The sequence below is a fragment of the Cupressus sempervirens genome, chromosome 5 (genome assembly GCF_028749045.1).
Source record: "Cupressus sempervirens isolate cs-2001-9-10 chromosome 5, ASM2874904v1, whole genome shotgun sequence".
Lineage (NCBI taxonomy): Eukaryota > Viridiplantae > Streptophyta > Pinopsida > Cupressales > Cupressaceae > Cupressus > Cupressus sempervirens.
The window spans coordinates 824,360,018-824,382,644 of NC_143122.1; the positions used below are offsets into that span (position 1 = coordinate 824,360,018).

Consider the following 22,627-nt stretch of genomic DNA (forward strand, 5'->3'; position numbering starts at 1 on the left):
TATATATATATGTATGTATATGTATATGTATATGTATATGTATGTATATGTGTGTGTGTGTATATATATATATATATACATGTATGCATATATGTCCACTTTCTTTTATTGTAAATATTGTATTTTTTTCTTGAGTTTGATTTTTGTTCTTTCTCTTTCCATGATTTTGTCATCTTGGTTCATTTTTTGGGATTTTTCCTCTCTCTTTTAATTATATTTCTTGTTGGCCTTTATCATTTATATCTCATTTTTATTTTATTGGGTGATGCACTTTTCACTTATTGTTCTTTTACTCTTTACATAATTATGTGTGATTTGCCCTTCTCTTCTTATAGTTCTTGAGAAAGGTTTAGTCCACATATCTTTACTATCCTATAGTATCTCTTCCTGATAATGAATCATGTAGTGTGATCTAAAATATCGATAAAAACACACACACACAAACACACACAGTCAAATCTAGAAATTAACTTATTTTACCAAGTTATTTGTAAAATGTATAGATGTTGACTATAAGTATAAACTAAATAGCATGTGAAAGATATAAAATTAGATTTCTATTTGAATCAATCATAATAGAATTAAATATTTATTTTATAAAGAACAAAAATTATAAATTTAAACTTTAAGAAAACTATAACTATTTTGAAAATGAGAAATATAAAGGATTTCTATTGGTAGAAATTAATTTAACAGAGTGAAGTGAATAGTATACCCTATTGTAAGTACAATAAATGATGTAATATGATTTTACCTATTCTATTATAAAAATTAAAAATGAAATAAATGCTCTACATGCTACCCTTTATAATATATAGATTGCTATCCTTTATAATATAAAACATTTAAATATATATATAACAATAATTACTAAGGATGAGGATTTATGATAAAAATATGTGCACAGACAATTGAGACAATTTTAGGTGCACTCACATGGAGATAACTCATTTGACCCCACCTCTAAATGGGCCAAAAAGTTAAAGAGAGAAAAAGAGCTTGATCTTACCCTTGAAGGTTTATCTGAGGTCACAGAGAGCAGAACATTGTCCTTGAGTAAATGCATCATTAATCTCCCAAAAGGATGATTTATTAGCATATTCAAGAGGCTTCTTGATTGATTGGAATTTCCATATTCAAATGCTTAAAATAAAAGGGTGCAAGTGTTGGGTTCATTACATTCTGTAGTGAAGAGCATGTCATTTAAGCTAAAAAGGAAATTGAATAGGCATACTATAAAAAAACAATAATGAAAGGTGCTTCTTCCACACCCATGGGTGAAGCAATAAGATAAACGAGAAAATGAAGGAGAGAGAAATCACCAACATATGGAAGATTCTAATGTGTCAAACTCTCAAATACCTAAGACTGAGGAAGTTAGTGTTGGAATTATAGTAGATAACCAAAATTTGGATACTAATGGATCTATTATGAGGACAAGGAGTGCCCATAATGTGTGACCCCTCTTGTAAATTTTCTCTATGAAGAGCAACTAAATCACAAGAAAATTTTTGTTATGCAATTATTGAAGCACCTATAAATTATCCCAATGTCTCAACCACTGCTTGCAAATTTGCATCAATCTCTCAAACTTGCTATGGTCATTTCCATTATAAGTTTTGAACATATATTAAAATAAAGTTTTTTTGACAACTTTTTAGTGTTTGAGACAAATGAACCACCATCCAATTTTCTAATATAGATAATGAACAACCCATTGTTGTACAGATTTGCTCAAAAGTGTTGTGGAGGAGTCAAAGTTAAGTGAAATAAATAGAATGGTTCAAAAACTTGCAATTGTAGCAGCAATATCTTCTCCAACACAATTGGTTTGGCACTAGCTTGACATGCCGACATGGTTGTAGGTATTGAAATGATTGCCCCTACTATTGCAGATGCCTGAAGGAATGCAAAAATTAATGGTATAAAAAAATATCAATTTGTTTGTGTGAAGGCTAAAGATGTGATGGATTCCTTCCTTAAAGAGTGTCTTGATATAACAACAAATTCTGAATCTGATATAAAAGAAAATATCATTGACAAAAGCAATGATAATATGACAAAGGAATTCTTTAGTAAATCTAAAGAAAAAAGTTTTGATTCTTTAGTGCCTACAAATGTAGAAGATAATAATATTATAAGGAATGTGAGGAACTTGATAATAAAGGTTCTAGCTCTTTAGATGTATCTTCATAGACAAATGGTGGCTCTAAATTTAGGAAGGAAGATAGTGGAACAAATAATTTTAGTGATGTTTTTGTCATAGTTGAGCCACCACGCAATGGTCTATGCCCTACCCTCATCAAAGCTCTTCACACTCATCGATGCTTGTGATGCCTTGTCTATATCTCATGTAATATAGATATATTATATGAAAATGCAATTAAACTTTGCACATTGTCAATAGAGAAAAATGAGAAAGCAAAGGGGAATAAACAAGGGTTAAGACATATGAGCAACTTGGGTCATGCTAGGAAGCATGCCAAATCCATGCCTATGTCAAAACAAATTCCCCTAGTAAAAAGTAAAAGCCAATACAGGAGAAATCAAAAAATAAAATAGGTTGAGCTCTTTACCTTGATCGATGGTTGTTTTTGTGGTTATTTGTATGCATTTTCAATACAAACAAATTTTACCCAAGGAAGTCTATGCCCAAGAGGCTCTCAAACTTGTCTCATGTTAGTTAGTGGAAAATCTCTAGGTAGCTCAAATAGTATTTGATTCAGCACCTAAAAAACACAATGTATTGCATAAAAGAAAAAGTTTTCAACTTCTATTTAAGCTATAAGCATTTACCCTTTAGTACTACTTTTCTAGATAGATAGAGTTTAAATCCTGTCCAACCATGAAAAAAAACATAGCAACAATAGAGTTGAGATGCTTGAATCCAATATTTATCAATCATGATTGTAGAAATTGTGAAAGATGTTACATAACACTAACATGCATGCAACTAAGCTAACTATTATAATAATTCCATCTATCCATAATCCTTTGATACATAGACTCGTACTATTTTTCTCAATTTTTAAACCTAAAATTCAAAATTATTGTTGGCAACATTGGCAAGAGCCAATCATAAAATAGCAATACAAATAAAAAATTATGTTTTAATAAAATTATTTGAGAGGACCATAGCTTATAAATATTCAACACAATTGTTTGAGCATAGATTAATTAGACATAAGAAGGAAAAAGTATAGTCTCTGCCTATATAGGTGGGATTAATAAATCATTCAAAGTGATTTGTATTCTTGAATTTTAAATAATTGAATTTATCTTAAGATTACTAGGTTTTACTCAAGAAAATTCCAAATGAACCTTCTCTAGATTAAATTAGATTAAACAATATCTTTTCCTCTAAATATCATAAACATTTCTTTTTTTTAATAAAAATCTTTGGCTACCATATTGAAATCATACTAGTACCATAATAGGAAGTCTCATATGAACTTTACCCTAGGTTCTTTATAATTTTTAAATCTTCCCATTGAAGCTTGAACACTCCACCATCTACATCAACAATTACGATCATGTTAGCTCTTAGCCCCACTTCAAAATTTATTTTGATGTTGAAAGTTATCTCAAACATACCATCTCCAACTTTGACTACATAAACACTAAAAGTTCCAGTACCTAATACATTCTTATCACTCATATTTGTATACTGATAGAGGCTAATGAGGGATTCTCATTAACATTTACAATATAGGAAAGGATGGAAAGTTCATTAGTAGTGGAAATCTTTGTGCCTTTGGGCAGGTTAAGATTTGGTTCCATAGCCTACAAATTCCAACCATCACCTATGATTGGGAGAAATAAACCACAACAATGAGGACCCCACAGGCTTCCCAAAAGGTTAGTATCAATAATGAGAAAGCACTGTGGTAGTTTTTTTTAGTCTGCCACAAATCTATTCTTTCTCCCAATCATACATGTCACTCTACTTGTATTGTGAATGAGAGTAAGATCATCTTTAATATCACATAGTAATCAATAAATTAATTTTGGAAAAATAAGTTAGTTTCGACTCTTTTATACTTTTATCTAGAATAGGATGGATTAAACATTAAAAACTAAACTTCATTCTAAAATTAAAATTGTTAAATAGTAAAAGATGACTTATTTGTCAATGGGCTCCTGCTCTACTAGTGAATTTGAATGGTTCACAAAGAGCCCACTAGGGATCAAATCTTGTTGAGTGTAAGGCTTCGATGTGGGGTAAAGATCATACCTTGGGTGATTTTAACTTTTTAGTGGTGGTCTTCTTTGGTTCAAAGCTCACAAGAATAGTGCCTTGATGGAAAACCTTAGTGTAATGCCTCGCCAAGGAACCTAAAATAAATTAACCCAAAGTTTCACTACATTTGCCAAAAAAAAAATTTAAAGATGAAACAACAAGAGATAACATAGTAGAATCAATAAATCACATACATATAGCCATCCATAAATAGATTACATCACTTAAGGGTTCCATGACGTTGAATCACATATACATAAGTTTCATTAACACTAAATTTATTGCATAATAAAATGACATCATAGATAAAAAAACAAGTACTATAGTTCCAATTAAATAATATACAAGTATATAAGATGCCACTTGACACAACCAAACTACATTATCATCCATTGTACAAGTCACAACTTATAAAAATCTCAAAGAATATACATCTCATGAATAAAATACATCATCTCATAAGATCTTTGATAAATCAAATATAGTACAATAGAATATTACCATCCATAAAAAAAATGAGATTAAAATGAAAGAAATAATGATATCATGTACATCCAGAAATGTCATCCAACTGTTAGATATCAATGGTATAAGAAACACTACCACCTGACCATGTAGAACCTAAATGACCCACTGCCACCATATTAAGGAGCTAATATCAAGTCTCATATGGTTAACAATCCAAAATTTAAAACCAATCATCCAGGTCAAGGAAATCCTAATAGAAATCTATCTCAAAGGTACCAAGACACAAGTAACATCTAATTCTAGAGAAAATAAAGACATGTAGGAAATATAATATGTAAGTGGGAAATTTTCATCACATTAGCGAACTCTAAGGTTACCCCAGTAGCCTCCCCAGACTTTGGCCAACTAGTGTCTCTATGTGGCATTAGTATCCTTTTGTATAGACAAGTCATACTAACAAAGAAAGGTCATAACTAAACATCCTCTCTATGACCATCCTTGTTGTAGCACTCAAAGCATGGGTGAGGAAAAACACTAGCTCTTATTAATTCATTTTCAACCCATTTAATGAAATGCTATCACTTATTTACTAAACTTATAATGAGCTACCTAGATGACCTCTTTAGGGCTTCGGTCTCCATTGCTATCCACTCCCCAACATTCACATAAATTACCTACCCTAAGCTCATAAAAAGTACAAATCATAAAATCATAATTTTCACCTCAGTCATATACTAGTGACTATAAAATACCTAACCATAAATCCAATATTCACCTTGATTCTATGAAAACAACTAGAAAGCACCTATAGATAATGAACACAATTTTCACCCCAGTCCTATGTAAGTAACTAGGAAACACCAAAGATAACCAGTCAAAAACTCATGGGTTATAGCTAGAAAATCACAATAACCACCTCATTTCTATAAAAGAAACTAAAAAGAATTAAAATATAACTCATCAAAACTCAAACATTACACTAGAAAAATAAGACCATTCACCTCAGTCCTAAAAAAGTAACTGGAAAGCTCTAACAAGTAGTTGATCAAAACTCATCATAGAAAATAAATGACTCTATCAAAATGTTGATGTATAAAAGATCATGAACAAAATATACATAATGTCATCACAAAACAAAACTCCTTAAGCCTTTGGTAAACTTCCTGAACGATCAACATACTAAGTCAAAACCCAAAACCAACACCAGAAAACTATACATCACATGAAGTATATAAAAATAGTAGTTCATAGTTTTTTTAGTTTGAAAACACAAAGGTTTGATTTATGAACAAGATTCTAGCTTTTCCCATTTCCAAAGAGTCATAACTACCTAGGGTTTTCAAACTATCAAAAGTAATAAAAATTCCTATTATAAAATTGTTTAAATTAAATTGAACCATATAACCAAATTGGAATCATATGAAATGTCTAGGAAATTCTCTCAAAAAGATATTTGAATTATAGTTTCCAAATCAATAAATTGGAAAGTACTATTATATGTTTAATACAAAACTATGTCACTAAACCTCTAAATTATTAATTTTTTTATTAAATAATAAATAAATAATATTTATTAATTTATTAATATCAATAATTACTAAATCAATAATATTGTTGGTGTAGATAATTATTCACTATTTACACTTACTTAAGTTTACATAGTTCAATGAATTATATTATTATTTATTTTATTAGTCATCTACGAGTATGCATACTTTTGTGAGTATTCAGGTCAAGAACACAGGAGTTAGTACACTAATTAAACACATGGTGTCTATAACTTCACCATTTGAGATACACATTTTCATTCTTATCCTCTAATCTATAATGAAGGATAAGAAGTGTGATTAGTTCTCATGCTTATCTTATCTCTTGGTTCTTTCCATAACCATTCTAGATGCATCTTGAGAGGCCTTTATATATAGGTGCTCCTGGTGTGTATGAACACAAAGTGATGTATGAGGACATGCCTTGATATATTGATCATACATTTTTGGTCCACAATTGTTCTTGTGTTTGAGTTCCTCGATCTTGGGTGAATTTTTCTCTAAGGAAAATTCTTACATGGTATCAGAGCTATACCAAATTCTTACAAATATAATAAGAATGAGATGACAAATGATACATATATTAAACAAAAAAATCATTCAGAATGAGTGGGAAGAGTTGTGTGGAAGAGAAGAGGAATATTGGCATCAAATGTCTAGGGAGCTATGGCTTCAACAAGGGGATAAGAATACTAAATATTTTCATGCTTTAGCACAATGACGAAGAGTAGCCAAAATAATCTTTAATATTAAGGACTCAGTAACAGGAAATGTTTTAACAAATTCACAGCATATTAAAGAGAAAGATGTTAGGTTTTTTAAGAATCTTCTTGCACCAGCTGAATTTCTGTAATTGAATACACTGATATCATTCAGAATGGGATGACAAACGATAAATATATTAAACAAAAAAATCTTCACAATGGGCGGGAAGAGCTGTGTGGAAGAGAAGAGGAATATTGGCGTCAAAAGTCTAGGGAGCTATGGCTTCAACAAGGGGATAAGAATGCTAAATATTTTCATGCTTCAGCATAGCAAAAAAGAGCAGCCAAAACAATCTTTAATATTAAGGACTCAGTAATAGGCAATGTTTTAACAAATTTGCAGCATATTAAAGAGGAAGGTGTTAGGCCTTTTAAGAATCTTCTTGCACTAGCTGAATTTCCAACACCTTCCCCTTCACAAGTGGCAGATCTTCTTGAAGCCATTCCAAAATTGGTGTCTCCGAAAGATAATAATATGCTTATGAAACTGATCTCATTTCAAGAACTTCAAAAGGTTGTCTTTTCATTCCCTCCAGACAAAGCTCAAGGTCTTGATGGATTCACAGTGCTATTTTTCCAATGCAACTGGGATTTTATTGGTTTTGATCTTTTAGCTGCAGTGGAAGAGTCTAGGAAGTGCAAATCAATGCTTAAGTACTTTAATACCACCAACATTGCAATTATTCCTAAGTTGAAAGAGCCCAAAACATTTGCTGATTATAGGCCTATCTCTCTTTGTAATCTTACATATAAGATTATAACAAAGGTAATATTCTCCCGTCTTCAGTATCTTCTTCCAAAGCTAATTTCTTTAGAGTAGGGGGGTTTTCTTCCTGGTAGGGAAACTATGGAGGGAGCAATGGTTGCTCATGAAGTTCTTCATTATATTAGTATGAATCACTCTCCTTCTTTCATAATGAAGCTAGATATGATGAAGGCCCATGATAGAGTTTTTTGGTCATTTCTTCTTCAAGTCCTCCAACAGATGGGTTTTTCAAATCAATGGTGTAAATGGATAAGAGCATGTATCTTTGGGGCTTCGTTTTCAGTCATTGTTCTAGTTTCTTCTCTTCCATTAGGCAAGGAGATCCTCTTTCTCTAGCTTTGTTTATCATCATGGCTGAAGCCTTTAGTAGAACCATTAGGCACTATCATCTTTTAGGAAAATGGAAGGGAGCAAACATTACTGGCACATCTGTTTCCATTACACATTCTTTATTTTTAGATGATACACTCCTGTTTGGTATATCACAAGTGTCAGAAGCTAGACAAATAAAGAAGATTTTGGAGTTGTATTCAGATGTCTCAGGGCAAAAAATCAATTCAAATAAGTCAAAAATATTTCTTTTCTACACCAACAAAGTGATATCAGATAGAATTGTTAAAATTTTGGGATTTTCAGAGGACTTTCTTCCATCAACATATCTTGGAATTCCATTTTTCATGGGATCAAATAAGACAAGCTACTGGAATTTGGTTATTCAAAGAATTAAGTCTAGAGTGGTAGCTTGGAAAGCCAGATGGCTTTCTTTAGCTGGAACAATTCTACTTATAAAATCGGTACTTTCAGCAATCCCAAATTACTATATTGCTATCCTTAAAGTGCCAGCATCAATCTTATTACAAATCCAAAACTTGATTAGAGGTTTCCTTTGGGCAAGAAATATGAATGGGAATATAGAGATTCCACTTGTATCAATTCATGACATGGCTCATATTCCAGCCATTGGTGGAGCAAGTATTCATGATTTGACTAAGAGAAATGCAACTTTTGGTGGGAAACTCATTTGGCATATGTACACTAAACCTCAATCAACATGGAGTCAGATAATGCAACAAAAGTATTTAGATAATAATGACCCCACAAGAATTTTTTCATTTCTTAATTCCCCTAAAGGCTCTGTGATTTGGGATTTTATGATCTCTTCCATAGATATTGTTCTTAAATATATTTCTTGGGAGTTGAATAAGGGAGATAGAGTCAACTTTTGGAGGGACTCATGGAATGGATTTCCACCTCTTCATACTTTGCAATTTTCTCAAAACATAATGAATATTTTAGAATCTATTTAGCGTAACAGAGTCATTGATTTTATAGATAAAATTTGTCCCTATTCTAGGAAAGTCACTTGGAAAAATTTGGATCACCTGCCTTTGTCTATTCAAGAGAAACAAATGTTTAGGGACTAGTTAGACAAGAGACTTGTTTACATTTCAGATGAGGAAGATGGATTGTTTTGGGCTCTAGCTAAAGATGGTTGCTACTCAATCAAAGAGGCGTATAAGTTGTTACAGAGAATGGCTGAACAAAAGAATCCATCTAAAGCTTATAAATTTTGTTGGAACCATGTTGTTCTTCTAAAAGCTGGATGTTTTGCATGGCTTGCACTTAAACATGGAATTCTTACAAGTGATAGATTGACTAAGTTTAATATTGCTCCTCCATTTAAATGTGTCTTATGTAATGAAGAATATGAATCAGTGGATCACTTGTTTGTCACCTGCTCGTTCACATATGATTGTTGGGTTTTTAATCTGAAAAACCTTCATTATTACACTCCTCTTCAAAATAATCTTTGGGAGATTTTTCAATCTTGGCCGCTTCTTTTTTCGAAAGCTTTATTTGCAGGAATTTGGATATGTACTCCAACTTTGGTCATTTGGGCTATTTGGTGGGAGAGGAACAAGAGGATATTTAGAAATGAGTTTGCAGAGAAAGAAATAGTGTTACAAGGCATTGAAAAGTCTATATCGGAAGTCACTAATGCAGGCCTTTTTAGATGCAAAATCAATCCTACGTTCTTAGTTTGGGACGGTTTCATCATTCAAGAGTGGAAATCTCTTCTTATTCCATGGGGGAGTGGAATTAGCAACAATCAACATTCCAAGATAGATAGAGTAATTTTGCAATGGCTACCTCCTAAGTCAGGTATAGTGAAACTTAATTTTGATGGTGTTTCAAGGGGAAATCCAGGTAAATCAGGTCTCGGGGCATGTTTTAGAGATAGTAAAGGCATAGTTCTGGCAATTCCATCCTTCCCACTACCAGATGGGACTAATAATTCAGCAGAAACACAAGCTCTCTTGGCAAGCCTAGTACTGCTTAAAACAGGTAATTTTCACAGAGTCCATATTGAAAGTGATTCTCAAATGGTTATTAACAGTTGCATTAAACGAAAATCCTATTCATGGCATTTGCAATATATCTTCAAGAAAATTTGGTACTTGATTGATCAATTTTCAAAAGTTACCATATCACATACCCTGCGAGAAGGAAATAAAGTAGCCGATTTCATATCTAATCTTTTGTGCGATGGTGTCGTTTTTAACACAAATCAACCCAACTCATTTATTGAACAATTCAAATAATTACATTCATTGATTACATTTGAAAGTTGTTTATCATGCTCATAAAATTTAGATGTAAAGCTTGACTTAGGACAAAGTTCTCAATGGTATAGTTTTATGAGCCTCGATTTTGTCGATATAATATCTATTGTAAATATTGACAAATATCTGTATGTAGATTTGTATATAAGCAACGATTCAAGGTTTTCTTTTTGGTTCTTTCCTGGTTGAGCTCTTTGAACCAGTTTTATTTATAAATATGTTTAGTGGCTAGCCCACTTTTGCCCTAAAAAAAAATATTAATTTAATAATTTTAATAATCTATTATAAATAATTATTAACACATAGAATAATGATTATATGAACTAATAATAAAAAAGACTTTTAAAACATTATTAAATGTATATTAAAAGCTCCAAAGTATGGGGTGGCCACTACGCAACACTAGACCTATACACGACCTGACTATTTGGTAGCCTCCACTACCACAACAATCAATGACTACATGGCATCATTTGTTGCCTTCATATCCAATACAATGAACAGAAAGGGGGTGGGGAGGTAGTGGCCCACACACACACACACACACACACACACACACAAAAAAAAAATAAAAATTTAAAATTTAATTCAATAAAAGATTGGGTAGGAAAATAATTGCTAAACTATCAAATTTATTAAATTATATTGGAGTTCTTCTCTTCCAAAACCTATCCCAATTTCGTATTTTCTAAAATAATATAATTGTCCAGAAAGAGTATTCAATAATGAAAATTAAGATCTCTCATACAATGGTTTCATATTGATTTCAACCAAAGATATTTTTAAAATGAAGAACAATGATTTCACAAAGAATGGTTTCAAACAAATCCATTTTGGAAAAAACATTCTCAAACAAGCACGTAGAAGACAAATAGAAATAACAAGATAAATTGTTGTGATAAATTCAAGCCTTAATCCTACCTCAATCTAATGCTAACTAGATGAACGCTTAAATATAGCAAGAATATCACATTTCCTTGACAACTATTTTCTTGAAATTTGCTCCTCCAAAGTCATGTGTGGACAAATGAGATCTAATTTCTTAATAAAAATCTTTCTTCCTTTAGGGTTTTGGTTTTGAAATCATGTGAATCATTTTTCTTTATCATTTTATTTTATTTTATGTTAATAACAAGTGCAATTTTTTGCCTTTTAATTAAAATAAACTTTATTAAATTTATTATTTGTCTCTTTTACTAAATCATAAGATGTTGTTAATTAAATATTTGTTAATTTAATTAATAATAATATTTAGAGGTTCTTAGGCAAGAGACTACAACACAATAGTAAATTGTGAGCCTCTTAATTAGGAAGTCTTGGGTTCAAATCTACTCAACCATAACTAATAATGGAATAATTAATCGCATCAAATAATAATAATTAACCTTGGCTTCACCTTCCTATTGTCCCAAAAGAATATTTAGAGGTTATTATAAAAATGAAACTCCTCAATAAATTATTATTAAATTAAATAAATAAAATTATGCCACAATAAGAACTTTACTTTAATTTCATAAATTTAATTAATTAATTTAATTAGTTTCTTAATTAGTTACAAATACAACTAAGTATTGATTTTTCTTTATAAATTATTTTGTTAAATTAAATAATTAAATAATCTTTTTATTTCATCTAATTATAACCAACAATCGTGACAAACCCACAAATGCAAATTAAAAAATCCATCTGAAAGATAAATTACTAAATCAAACTCAAGGGTAAAAATCATGAATTCACATCACTTGACAAATTTGAAAGGATCAATAACTCAGATACTTATCCTAATTTTTAAGACAATTGGCTTAGGGTTAGGATTTGGACTCAAGAACTATATCCCCTCTTTTATCATTTGGATACAACGATAGGGCATGTTCATCCTGACAATTCAGGGAAGTTGATACCTGATACCTCCAATCTACATAAAAGCTAAGAATTTACAAAAACATATTGAAATCTAAGCTACTACCTACTCCCTAATTATCTTTGGATCTTGATGATGTAGGTGCTCCCACAAAACCACCATGTCCCAAGCTGACATTTTTCTCTACAAGGATATCCTACTATACAACATCCTTGAGGGTTTTAGTATGGAAAACCTTGACACCCCCAATGAGATGGTTGTTTAGACCCCTAATAGAGTGTTGAAAAATTAGTGGTGAACTATCATTGATCCCTACACAAGGCATGAATTCATAGAATTTCTACTCATACTCTACCATGGTCATTGTATACTACCTTAGACTATCAAACTCATGTTTCCTATGTTGGTGGCATACCTCTAGTAGGAAGTGTTCATGAAAATTTTCAAGGAATAACTCCCATGTAATAATGTTCACGTTCACACCCAGTTTCTTCTCCTCAATGTTCCACAATTGGTGAGTGCACCAAGATGGTGTACAAAAAGGGGGGTATAAGTGGACACCTTTTTTCTAAAATCAAGTAAACCTAAACTTGGACAATACATTTGAGAGTCATCCACTAAAAATAACAAGATGTATAAAACATATAAATTGTAGTACTCTAAATTTACTTTCTAAACTACTATATTTTTTTACAAAATGGATAAGTTAAGGTAGGCCAAACCACACACACACACACACACACAATAGTCCCTAAATTTTTTAGAAAACATAATAGAGATCTTTTCATGTGCAACACAAAAGATCAAGTTATATTAAGTATCTTGCATATCCCTTTGGTAGGATGATAGCTAAGAATCATATCTAGAAGTTGTGTATTTTTTTTGTAATTTTGGTACTTGTTCATGTTCTATGCATAACTTCATCAAAATAATAAAAACTGAAATCACATGAAACATTTTTCTTTATAATTTTATTTTATTTTAATTACATGTGCAAATTTTTTCCTTTTAAGTAAAATAAACTTTATTAAATTTATTATTTCTCTATTTTATTAAATCATATGATGTTTTAAATTAAATATTTGTTAATTTAACCAGTAATAATATTTAGATGTTATTAGACAAGCGCCTACAACACAATGGTAAATTGTGAGCCTCTTAATTGGGAGGTCTTGGGTTCAAATCTACTCCACTATAACTAATAATCAAATAATTAATCGCAAAAAATAATAATAATTAACCTTGGCTTCACCCTCTTACTGGTCCAAAAGAATATTTAGAGGTCATTTCAAACATAAAACTCCTCAATAAATTATTATTAAATTATATAAATAAAATTACACCATAATTAGAACTTTACTTTAATTTCATAAATTTAATTAAGTTCTCAATTAATTACAAATACAATTAAATATTGATTTTTCTTTATAATTCTTTTTGTTAAATTAAATCATTTAATAATCATTTTATTTTATCTCGTTATAACCAACAATCATGATAGACCCACAAATGCAAATAAAAAAATCCATCTGAAAGATAAAGTACTAAATCAAACTCAAGGGTAAAAGTAATAAATTCACATCACTTGATGAATTTGAAAGGATCAATAACTCAGATACTTATCCTAATTTCTAAGACAATTGGCTTAGGGTTAGGATTTGGACTCAAGAACTATCTCCCCTCTTTTATTGTTGAGATAATGCAACAGGGCATGTTCATCCTGACAATTCAAGGAAGTCGATACTCAATACCTCTAATCTGCATAAAATCCAAGCATGTTTAGATCATGATGATGTCGATACCCAATACCTACCTCAACCACATCAAAAATGTCAAACATTAAGTAAAACATACAAGTACACCATACACATGCAAGTATGTGGTAAGTAACCATAGAACTACGTATAAATAATTTGTCTAGATATCATCATGAAATTAATTTAAAAACTATATAAACATACACATATCATCATCAAAATAATAATCATGAATGTATGAAATAACTAAGTATCAATTAGTTCATCAAATATATCAACTAGGTATGAAATAACATCAAAATAAATCAGCAAACCAAGTACCACTAATCATAAAATGTAACCATAAAACTAGCCTAAAATAATTCAACAATATAATGAGAAAAGTAAACTAGAGGTAAGCATTACATCACCCCCTAGACTTAGGATTAGTCTTGGAATCCTATAGGAAAGATAAAACTCTAGCACTTACTACATGCCAATCCCATTAGACACTTCCCCCTATAGGATGATAAGACTCCACTAGAAACATTGTCTAAGATTTACCCATATCTCCAACAATGGGTTCTAAAGCTGTAGGTCTTTGATCTATGAACTATGGTTTTCATTGGGGACAATAGGTTGACATTCGCCTACATAGTCCAAATGAAAAATATTCTCTATTAAAACTCCTCTACACTCTAGGTGCACTAAACTATTGATAACTACCACGACTAGCAAAAGAATGAATAATTTGCGCTTGTTCTACATACTAATATGCCTATTCCACTAAGAGAAATGAGAATCCTGAGAATGTGAACCACTCTCGACACTCTATGTTGGAGGATAAGATCCTTCATATTGTTGTTGTTGATTTCCTCCAAAAGAAGGAGGCTTCTTACTACTACCTGCTCCCTAATTATCTTTGGATCCTGATGATGTAGGTGCTCCCACAAAACCACCATGTCCCAAGATGACATTTTTTACTACAAGGATAGCCTACTATAAAACATCCTTGAGGGTTTTAGGTTGGAAAACCTTTACAACTCGAATGAGATGATTGTTCAAAGCCCCAATAAAGTGTTGAACCATTAGTGGTGAACTATCATTGATCCCTACACAAGGCATGAATTCATAGAATTTCTACTCATACTCTACCATGGTCATTGTATACTACCTTAGACTATAGAACTCATCTTCCATCTATTAGTGTCATACCTCTACTAGGAAGTGTTCATCAAAGTTCTCAAGGAATAACTCCCATGTAATAGTGTTCATGTTCACACCTAGTTTCTTCTCCTCAATGTTCCACAAGTGGAGAGTGCACTAAGATGGTGTACAAAAAGGGGGTTATAAGTGGAAACCTTCTTTCTAAAATTAGGTAAACCTAAACTTTAACAATACATTTGAGGGTCATCCACTAAAAATAGCAAGATGTATAAAACATATAAATTGTAGTACTCTAGATTTACCTTCTAAACTACTATATTTTTTACAAAATGGATAAAATAAGTTGGGTCAAACCAGACACACACACAAAATAGTCCCTAAATCTTTTAGAAAACATAAAAAAGATATTTTCATGTGCAACACAAAATATCAGGTTATATTAAGTATCTTGCATATCCCTTTGGTAGGATGATAGCTAAGAATCATATCTAGAAGTTGTGTATGTTTTTGTAATTTTTATGATGAGTATTTTATTTTTACAAATTATTGAACTAACTACATCCTAAAATTTTGGGACTTGTTCTTGTGGTAGGAATAACTTCATCAAAATAATAAAAAATGAAAACTCTTTTTTAAAGTGTATAGAATAAAGTGTAGAACAATATATATAATTGATTTTGAATTTGGTTTATGTATATAAAAAATTATTTTTAAAAGGGTAGACATACGTCTATGAGGAATGTCAAGGCATTGGTAAAAGTAATTAAAGTTTTCATTTTAATATGTCATCAAAATTTTATTTTCGAGCAATTTGAATTAAGTATAATCTAAAATAGGTAGTCATTGTTTTCCAAATAGATAATCAATAGGTAAAATTGAATGATAACATAGTGTGAATTATCTCTCTCTCTCAAACATACATACATATAATCACTCACTAAGTAAATAAATCCTAAGATATATCTCTTAGTTTTCCTAACCTCTCACATTCTTTAACTAACTAATAATCTCTCTTACTCTTTGTCTAACTTGTTACCTTTAAGAATTGTCTCTCACTAAGTAATCCCTAAGCCCCCTCTCTCTCTCTCACTAAACCCTAAACTCTCTCTCTCTCTCTCTCTCTCTCTCTCTCTCTCTCTCTCTCTCTCTCTCTCTCTCTCCATCATATCCCCTAATTTCTCTCTACTATATCCCTCTCTCTCCATTAATTTATCTCTCTAACTCTCTCTATCCTATTACCTAATTTCTCTCTCCTATGTCCCTATCTCCATAACTTCATCTCTCTATCTCTCTCTCTCTCTAGGTGAAGTTCCCATTTCATGGATTAGAGGTTAGGGAGATTGGGGGGTTAGGTAGTAGGGTTTAGATAGAGAGGGATGGGGAGAGAGAGAGAGAGAGAGAGAGAGAGAGAGAGAGAGAGAGAGAGAGAGAGAGAGAGAGAGAGAGAGAGAGAGAGAGGGGGGGGGGGGGGATAGTACATGGATAGACAGAGTGAGAAAATATGGAGAGAATGGGTTAGGATGGAGAGAGAGAGAGCGGGGGTTTTGGGGGGATAGGATGGAGAGAGTGAGAAATATGGAGAGAGAGAGGGGGGGGGGGGGGGGGGATAGGATAGAAAGAGTAAGAGAGACAAGTGTGTGTGTGTGTGTGTGTGTGTGTGTGTGTGTGTGTGTGTGTGTGTGTGTGTTTGCGAGAGAGAGAGAGTGGGGGGGGGGGGGGGGGGGGGTGTTAGGAGTTATAAATGGATATAGGGATTGAGAGAGATGATAGAAATATAAAAACTATAATAATATTGTTACCTACCTATTTTCCCCGTGTTTGGAAAATAATGTTTACTTATTTTAGATCATGATTAATTATAATGGATTGAAAAGAAAGTATTGATTGTTTACTATTATTTTAGTGGCACAATGTTTTATATCTCTTCAATATCTTTCAAACATATTTTAAATGGAGTCAATAGAAGTTTGAATGTGAATTATATTTCTTTTGGAGTGGAGCCTATTTTAATTTCTTCAAAACCCGATCCGGTTCAGAATAGATTTTTCATCTTAGAAACTAGATCAAGTTTCAAAACCTAGTCATTTTTTTAATATATTTTATAGGCTTGGTAACCAATCCTAGCCACGTTTCAAAATTTCATATAACATAATTAGGTCTTTAAAAAACTGATCTAGTAATTTAAATTTTTTTTTTTTTTTTGGAGGGTGTCAACTTTTTTTGTAAACCATCTTGGTGTACTTATCCACATGTATCCCCAAAGAGCTCTAGGTGGGTTCTTGAAAACCTCATTTTGACATTAGACTCAAAGTCAAGCATTGCAAAATATTATCTAATACAATTAAATACTACTCTGTAACATATCTTGCACTGCTTCTAGTGGAAGGTTTTATCTCTAAGCTCTATAGGTATGTCATCTGAGTGGCCTTAGCTAACCTTTCTCTACAACCATGGAGGTCTCCTCGAGCAATCTTGGATCTCCATCTCTCCTCGTTCCCAACATAATTTGATTCCTCCTAGTTAGCACCCCTTGGAGCAAGAAGGAACTCTAAGATCATCTCCCAACATGATGTGATTCCTCCTCATTAGTACCCCTTGGCAGAAGGCACTCTAAGATTGTCATCAACATCTATCTCAAATTAGTCTCATTTGAGTCAACATAGTCTTCTTTATGGCTCTCCTCCCTATTATCCTCCTAAATAAGACTCTCTCTATGAAATGGAGGAGGACTATCATGTCTACCTCTTTGAGAACCTCTTCCTGCACCAACACCCCTAATAGATGATCTAGTCTTAGACACCATCCTCCTACAATACCCAAGAAAGAACAAAAGGAATGCTCACAAAGTCAATAAAGGAATACCACCTTAAAATACAATAATAAGAGTACATGTTTGAAATCCAACTTTATGTTATTTAAGGTTTTCCTTTATCTATGATTCAAGCTTTTGAGTTTGAACTTTTCAAGTTTTTAAATTATAATAGATACATATAGTTTTTAAAGTTTTGTTCTAGCTTGACTAGTTTTCATCTAGTGCTGTTCCAATATACCAAGAGCTCCCAATGTAGAAACTTGAGCTATGATACTAGATGTATCACATCACCAAGGAAGCCAAATAAATTAACCTAAAGTTTCACTAAGCTTGCCAAGATTTTTTTTTGAAAAGATTAAACAACAAGAGATAACATGGCAGAAGTAATAACTCACATACATACAACTGTCCATAAACATATTACACCTTTGAAGGGTTTCATTAAGTTGAATCACATACATACATATATATGTACATTTTTACATGTGTATATACATATGTATGTATGTATGTATGTATGTATGTATATATGTATGTATATATGTATGTATGTATGTACATATATATATATATATATAATATTTCATTAACACTAAATCTTACACATAATAAAACCAAATCATAGATAAATGATAAGTATAAATCCAATTATATAATATGTAATTATATAAGATGTCACTTTCCATAACCAAATTCATAATCATATGGTGTATAAGTCACAAGGTATGAAAAATTCAAAGAATATAAATCATGAATAAAATACACCATCTCATAAGATCTCTAATATATCAAATATAGTGCAAGAAAATATTATCCTCCATAAAAAAACACAAGATCAAAATGAAAGGAATAAAAACATCAAGTGCATCGAACAATAACATCTAGCCATCGAATGTCAATGGTATAAAAAATAGTACCACTAGACCTTGATGAACCTAAATGGTCCATTCCCATTGTGCTAAGGAAATAATCTCAAGTCTTATATCATTAACCAAATTCAAAGAAAATATGGTGTATAAGTCACAAGGTATGAAAAATTCAAAGAATATAAATCATGAATAAAATACATCATCTCATAAGATCTCTAATATATCAAATATAGTGCAAGAAAATATTATCCTCCATAAAAAAACACAAGATCAAAATGAAAGGAATAAAAACATCAAGTGCATCGAACAATAACATCTAGCCATCGAATGTCAATGGTATAAAAAATAGTACCACTAGACCTTGATGAACCTAAATGGTCCATTCCCATTGTGCTAAGGAAATAATCTCAAGTCTTATATCATTAACGACCCACATATTAGAAAAATGCATCTAGGTCAAGGTAATCCTGATAGAAATCTATCTCAAGTGTACTAAGAAAGAAGTAACATCTAATCCTAGAGGCAACAAAGACATGTAGGAAATCTACTATGTAAGTGGACAAGTGTCATTGCACGAGTCAACTCTAAGGTTACCCTGGAAGCCTCTCTGGACTTTAGCCCTCTAGTGTATCTATGTGGCATAAATATCATTTCATATAGACAAGACATAATAATGAAGCAAGATTACAAGAAAATATCCTCTCTACTCTCATACTCACCTATAGTAGCACTCAATGCAGGGGTAAGGAAACACAATGACTCTTATCGCATCATTTCAAGCCCATTAAATGAAATGTTGACATTGATTAAAAAAACTTACAATAGGTTACCCATATGAACTTTTTAGGGCTCCAACCTCCATTGTAACCCGCTTCATAACATACACATAGATTACCTACCCTAGGCTTTGTTCGTTAAAATTTTGTCTTTCTTGATATGTTGGTTTGTGCCTTGACTATTTACTTGCCCAATGGTTTATGAAAAAGAAAAAAATTAACAATAGAATGGGTCAATGTATTAATGTATCAATGACCCCTGAATTGAAAGGTGGCTCTTACAAGGAATTTATATTTTAGTACATCATTTTGTGGGTACCATTCCCACTGGGGTTTTCCCTGACTTCCTTATGAGTGCAAAATATGCAATAAATTTGTCTTTCAGGCTTTGGGGGTATGCTCTTAATGAGATAGAAGAAGAGGCAAACATCAAGTTGCTCAACACTTTGAAAAACCTTGGCAAAGAACTCTCTCACAATATGCAATCTACTCTAACTAAAAATGAAGAGAAAAGGGAACATGCAAGACTAACTATGATAGTAGGAAGAAAGGAAAGATAGTGAAACAAGTAATTCCTAGATCATAGAGTCAGCCAATGCTTTTACAATACCTAGATTGTCTAGTCCTATGCTTCTCCCAAACCAATTTCTAGTTCCCATATGCAAAGGACTAAAATTAAACACACAAACTAATATGAATAGAAGACATGCTTATGCTGAAGAGACTAAAGCATGAAATCTATTGAATGAAGGAAATAAAGCCAAGTTCATTTATATTCATTCAATTTTCAACATTAACACATTTATTCTATAAAATCCACTTAAACTAAATGAAGAAAAAAATATAGAATGAACTCAGAGTCTCACACAATAGTCCTAGCTATAGGGGTTTTCCCAAAGTATTTTTTTGTTGATAAGATTTACATGTTAAAAGGTTACATTTATAAGCCTTCCCAAAATTCTTAGTTACATTTGATGATTGCTCCATAGAGCATCTCTAAATAGAATAATCTAAAAATAATACAAGCTCAAATCATTATCTATTTTAGAGATTTATCAAAATGCTAAGAATGGCAACAAAAGAAGGAAGAGGGGAAAATGATAGATGTCTAGAGAAACATTAGAATAATCATTCCTTCTTGGAAGTAACTAATTTAGACCAATTTTCTTTCACAACCTTGGTTACTTTATCCAGCTCTTTAACACCTAGAATGAGGATTTTGTTAGCTCTGATCATCCAGCAATCATGCATTTCTATGAGATCATCAATTTTGGACAACCTTGATTTGAATGTCTTCATTTACCTCTTTATGAAAGCATCAAATGTTAATAGTTCTTGTATCTTGGCCACTAAAAAATTAAGTAGGTCAATGACTTCATCAAAAAATGCCAAGAACTTGGACTTTATTCTTTCCATGTTGAACAACTTGCCATTAGTAGACAAAAATGACTCTATGTGCAAGATCTTCAAGTATTGAAACAACTTATCAATTATCTTTTGTACTTGTTCATGCACATCCTTGAGTTGACTCATAGATCTCATAGAGTTTTCTATGACAAGCTCCAAGGATTTCTTCAACTAGAGCATTGAGTCTTCGCCAATCTTTACAATCCCATGAGTAATGGCCACACTGGTCTTCATATCTATCACTTCCTGCATAAGTGCCAATTTCTCTATTAACTTATCTTCTTCCTTTTGTATGGTTGTTTGATGATCTGAGGTAGCCTCTCTAAGCTTATGAGCATCTAGTACAAAGCTCCCTAGATTTTCCACCAGTGGGGGAGCTTGGGCCTTTATCTAATCTACCCATGCTAGGCCTACTTGACCAAATTCTCTCTCTTGATGTAGCTTGATTAGGAAGTTAGGTTTTCTTTTACATTTGGGTTAAACTGACTACAAGAAGTTCTCCTAAGTGAATACTTTACATATTCTACTAGCTCTATTAGAAGCATTCAATAGCTCCTTATCTTCTCTTAGCTCCTCTAACTTGTCCTAAATCTTTTCATTGGCTGAATTCAACATATTCACCATGAATTCATGAAGTTGAATGCTGAGATCCAATTTTTTTATTTGGAAGTGATCTTTTAAGATCTACTGAAATCTTCCTTTCTTTTAAGGCTTTGCAATTTCAACTAGCATATGGTTTGTTGCTAAATTTGTAGATAGGAAAGTGACTATCTTCTACTTCTTAGTCTTCTTTGATGGCTGAGAGGAGGTGACTTGTTTGATCAAGTCTTTTGATGGGGCTGCATTCTCATATCTCTTCTTCTTTCTATCAATGGTCTCTTCAATCCAAGAATCAATAGAGAGCACATTCATAGTAGATTGTACTATAGATGGATCAAAAAACTTCCTCAAAATCAATAGAGTTTCCTTTCTCTAGGAAGCAATAGGGAAGGTAGCTACCTTGGTTACCAAAAGGGCTAATGTATACCCTTGTTGAGATGCTTCCTATCCCTAGCCATCCATGGGATTCATATCACCATCCAAGTTGATGACTTGAATAGGGAAGGATGACTTTTCCATTGATTTCTCTTATTCCATCCCCTTATTCTTATGACCATCCTTCTTTCCTATCTTCCCAATATTTGAAAGAGGTCCAGCTATGTAGGTTGGAGTAAGTGGCACATTCTTTTCTAGAGGTTGGTCTCCTCCTTGGCCAATGAATTGTGATGGACCCACATATATTTTTTTTGTGGTCATTGTGGTCATAGTTGTAGCTAATTATTTAGCTCATATTGGTCCTTGATCTATTGAAATGGTAGCTCTAGTCCTTTTCTTCCTCACCTAGGTCCACTCTGCCCATTTGTTTGTTCTTTTGATTATCCCTCACATGAGAACCTCCATTGTATCAATGACTAGCTCAGAAGGTTGGGTAGAGAGGATAGGTGTGCCTTGATATTTTAATGAGAGGTGAGGTGCATATAGGATTCATTATTTACAAGATAAAAAACATCCACATAATCTTTATATAGCTTTGTTTCCTCAGCAATTAGC

General features: G+C 32.1%; 2 pseudogenes; both read left to right on the forward strand.

The window, feature by feature from the left end:
* LOC149558423 (uncharacterized) overlaps nt 1-1,540 on the forward strand; it is a 32,344-nt pseudogene extending 30,804 nt beyond the window's left edge.
* A 165-nt stretch (nt 1,541-1,705) lies between these two features.
* On the forward strand, nt 1,706-7,290 carry LOC149558424 (zinc finger CCCH domain-containing protein 24-like; annotated as a pseudogene).
* Nucleotides 7,291-22,627: the final 15,337 nt, after the last annotated feature.